The 4,563-nt window shown below is 56.1% G+C and overlaps 1 protein-coding gene across 1 annotated transcript in view; it reads left to right on the plus strand.

Annotated features, from left to right (window-relative positions):
• The window catches only part of CPT1A (carnitine palmitoyltransferase 1A (liver)), a 42,223-nt gene that overhangs the window by 4,302 nt on the left and 33,358 nt on the right, over positions 1-4,563 (plus strand). The window lies entirely within an intron of this gene.

The following is a 4,563-nucleotide window of genomic DNA, read 5'->3' on the forward strand; positions in this document are numbered from 1 at the left end:
CGGGCCGTTGCCCTGACTGGGAATTGAACCATGACATCCTGGTTCATAGGTCAACACTCAACCATTGAGCAACCCCAGCCAGGCAGTAGGAGATTATTTAAAAAAATTTTTTTTTTTTTAATTTCAGAGAGGGAGTGAGAGATAGAAACATCAATGATGAGAGAGAATCATCAGCTGCCTCCTACACGCCCCCCTGCTGAGGATCAAGCCCGCAACCCGGGCATGTGCCCTTGACTGGGAATCAAACCCAGACCTTTCAATCTGCAGACCGATGCTCTATCCACTGAGCCAAACCAGCTAGGGCCGGGCAGGATATTTTTAAAAATGGATTTTTAAAGAGAGAGAGAGAGAGAGAAATGAGAAACATCAGTTTTGTATATTTTAAAAAATGGATTTTTAAAGAGAGAGAGAGAGAAATGAGAAACATCAGTTTTGTTCCACTTATTTACAAATGCATTAGTTGGTTCTTGTACCAGTATGTGCCCCGACAAGGGCTCAACCCTGCAACCTTCGGGTATGGGAACGGTGCTCCACCCACTGAGCTACCCAAAAGGACAGAGATGTGGGTTTTCTAAATGGTGATAAACGGGTCCTTGTTCTCACTCAGAGCCTCTTATTCGGGGCCTGGGTGTTTTCCTGGGAGCCGATTAGCGAGAGGTGCTTAGTGCTCTGTGCGGACCTCACAAATCCCTCTCCCTCAGTGGCCCTGGGGATGGTCTCCCGGTTCCCAGGCTCTGCTGGGGGCTTTGGCCCCAGGTGTGTTCCAGGAAGGAGGTCTGTGCCAGCCTCCCGGGGGTGGGGCTCCAGGTGGGCGCGCTCCTCCTGCCGCCCCAGAAGTGGTTTCTGGAAAGTGAAGGTGCGCAGCCCCCAGGGCCTCCTCCTGTCACCCAGCCAGCCCTGGGGAGGAGCAGCCAACTGCTTCCCCTGGAGGTGCTTCCCCGTCACCCTGTTCCCTGCAGGAGCTGCTCACGCTGATGTGAGGGGACAGTGACTGAGGGGCAAGAGGTGAAGCTCTCTTTTCTTCCATGTTCTCTTCTCATCTCTTCTCTGTGACCTTTCTTTCCCCGTCTCCTTGCTTTTCTTGCCAGTCCATGCTTTCGCCCTGGAGCCACCTGAGGACTCGGGCGCAGGTGCACGTTCTGTGCAGGCGTGTCCCTGCGGTCATGCCGCGTGGCTTTGCCCCCAGGGAAGCCACCTCTCTCCACCCAGGTAGATGGGTGCCCAGGTGGGGATGGTGGTGGGGGGTGCGTACCTCTCCAAACCAGCAGGTGTCGAGAGGGGCCCGGGCTCCGTGGGCAATGGTGTGGTGGTCAGCAGTGGTGGGGATGGTGGGGAAAGATGGCCAGATTCATCCTCAGTGGACGTGCTTTGGCGTCTGTGGAGACGGAGCTGAGACAGCCAGCCTTGTGCGCAGGTAGAAGTTAAAGCCCCCGGCAGGGCCTGCGGTACAGAGGGGCCCCAGCTCCGGAGACAGGGCAGTGGTGGCAGCAGCAGCAGGTAAGGAGTCAGACCATCGAGCACCTGGAGACCTGATCCAGGAGGAAGTGGCTGGTACCCGAGATGGCTGGTTTAGTTGTGCCCTGCCTGTGAGACCCCAGCCCCAGAGGCGAGGGGCGGCTGCTCACCTGACTTTGGTGCCCTTTGCCGCTCCCCTGGAGGGCTAGAGGGATGCCGAGGAGAGGCTGTCCAGGGTAGGTGGCCGGGATGCAGACCCAGGCCTGGCCTGCCAGCTGGCCCCAGGGCCTTCCTCTCACAGCGGGTGTGGGTTCCCAGCTGGGCTCAGCCCCTGCCGGGGTGGGTGTGCCTGGGATGCCAGGAGAGCTGCCGACGGCAGTCTCGGGTCAGTACACCAAATGCTAACAGCTGCCCACTCCGGGAGGGGAGGCAGTGTTAGGGGTTCCTCCGTGTTTGCCGTGCTCGAGACTTAAAACGTAAAGACAGAGGACAGGCCTCCTAATTGCCCGTGAATTTATTAACCGCTCGCCTCCTCCCCCGGGAGCTTCACCAGGCAGGTGGATTAGCTGCAGGGAGGGCACTCCAGGTGGCCCGGTCCTGGTTCAGCTGCTGGCACTCACGCCCCATGCTGGGAGGCTGCTGACCTGATTGGCCTCAGCAGCTGTCCATCTAGAGGGGCAGGATGGCTTTCAGCAGGCCTGGGAGCCTCGGTCAGAGCAGGAACATTCTAACTCTGACCCGGGGGGTTCCAGAAAACAGCTGGGCTGTTTTCCAAAGGGGCTGCACGTTGCGCATCCACCAGCGCTGGTGGGACCCTGCTTTCCCCACCCCCTCGCCAGCCCTCCTTGCAGTCCTTTCGGTTATAGCCACGCTGGCGGGTGTGACATGGCCTTTGTTTTTTCTTACATAGATTTTACTTATTTTTTACATTATCCTCCCCTGAGGATGTTTTCTATGGATTTTATTTTTTAAAATTTTGAAGGATTTTGAGAGAGAGAGATCAATGGACGTCACTCCAAGCAGCAGAGCCACCGGCGAGGGCTTGCTGTGGTTTTGGTCTGCGTGTCTCTGATGGCGACAGGAGGCCGTCTTCCAGATATAAATACTGTTAAGCACCCACGGACTGAGGTGGCATTTTAGCTCATTAGAGTGGCACAGGGAGCTTTTCAGGCCGCTGGACGGCTGTTCACTAGTTCCCGCTCAGGGCTGGAGGAGGGACAGGCCGGCTCAGGACAGGCCATCGTGGCTGCTGCACAACGAGAAACAAGTTGTGTGTTTCAGGGGCCTGTAGGACCCTCATGTTTGTCATTAGGCCGAACCAGTCAAAACAAGCAAATCCTTAGTTAAGTGCAGTTCTGACGAGGCCGTAGGGAGCTGCGGGCGCGCTCAGTCCGCCTCTCCCAGCAGCGGCCGGTCTTCTGCGCAAAAGCCCACGGGCGCCTTCGCACGGAGTTGCCTACAAACACTAGGTTTCTATTGAATCGGCTGCCGCTGGGGAGCCCTTCGCGTCCTGTGCCAAGCCCTTGAGAGATCGTGCACATCCTCGTAAGGGTGGCCGCTCACATCGTTTTATTCGCCGTGATGCCCCCTGCGCGGAATCCTGCCTGGGGTGGTGCGGGGCTGAGTGGCCGGGAGGCCCTGGGGGGATCTTACAGCCGTTCACTAATTCCCGTGGATATTTTTTGAGAAATGGGTGCAGTCTTCAATATTCACAATCACCTGGGCCAAGCCTTTGCCCAGAGAGCTTGCTGCCTTCAGAAGCCGGGTGTAGCCCTGCCGGGTGGGTCGGCTGGCTGGAACGTCGTCCCATACACCACAAGGCTGTGGGTTCGATTCTCAGTCAGGGCACATACCTCGGTTTCGGTTTGATCTACATGGGAGGCAGCCAGTCGATGCCTCTCTCTCCGAAATTGGACAGGCTCCGGCAGCTTGCTCCGTGTCTGCTAAATAGTGTGTGAATATTCTGGAGTGCTTGCAGATTACAGGAAGCTAAGGTTAGACTGTGGTTGTGTTTTGGGGGGTTTTTGGTTTATTTGTTTATAGGGTTTTTTTGGTTTGTTTTTCCAAAATCTTTATAACAGACATTCCCAGGTGTGCCCACCCCGGCCTGTCCCTCTGCCCCCGGTGACATCAGACGTGAAGGAAGAAGCAGCCACAGCGCAGGCCTTTGTGTCCCAAAGGCAGACCCGTGCAGGGGTGTGGTGGGGCATGCCCAGTCCTGCACTTCCGCCCCGCCTGTCCTCCCACCCTGGGCCTCTCCCTGCTGGGAAGGGCTCCATTGGGCAGATGGCTCAACCTGACGCCTGTTAGGAGCTGGCAGCCTCCTGTCCCCTCTGTTCCCAACCAGCCTCTTCCTGGTCTTGCTTCCCTGGCCCACCCCCGAGGCCCACGCCCTGTTGAACGAACAAATGAATGACAGTCCCGTGCCTTTCCCGGGCTTGCTCAAGGCATCGTTTGGTCTGGTCAGCTGAAGATCAGGCTCATTTGACCTTTGTAATTGGGCATCTTTGTAACGGTCCCACCTCTGCACGTAATAGGCTTAAATGGGTAAAAAAACAAAACAAAACGGGAAATTGCACATAATGAGAAAAGACACCATGCAATTTTAGGTTCTTATTATGGTGCGGGATGATTTTTTCCTCTCTTAGCTGCCTTTAAAATACATGCATATATATATTTTATTCCAGAGAGGTGGGGGTGGGGTGGGAGTGAGAGATAGAAACATCAATGATGAAAGAGAGTCATTGATCAGCTGCCTCCTGTATGCCCCCACCCTCCCACTGGGGATCAAGTCCACAACCCAGGCATGTGCCCTTGACTGGAATCGAACCCAGGACCCTCAGTCCACAGGCCAACACCCTGTCCACTGAGCCAAACCAGCTGGGGCTCTTAGCTGCCTTTTTATCCACCTTATCCACGTGCTGCTCTGTGCAGACCGTTCAGGAGATGGTGGGCTCGCTCACCCTCAGAAGGCGGCAGAGGGGCCGGCAGGTGGGGGAGGCTGTGAGGGCAGTAGCAGCTTCTAGCGGCCTCGTGTCCCTGGAAGATGGGAGCCTGGATGATGGGAGACAAAGGACATACTGTAGACTCTGAAAAAGCTCAAATGAA

Source organism: Myotis davidii, unplaced genomic scaffold (assembly GCF_000327345.1).
Source record: "Myotis davidii unplaced genomic scaffold, ASM32734v1 scaffold425, whole genome shotgun sequence".
NCBI classification, from domain to species: domain Eukaryota; kingdom Metazoa; phylum Chordata; class Mammalia; order Chiroptera; family Vespertilionidae; genus Myotis; species Myotis davidii.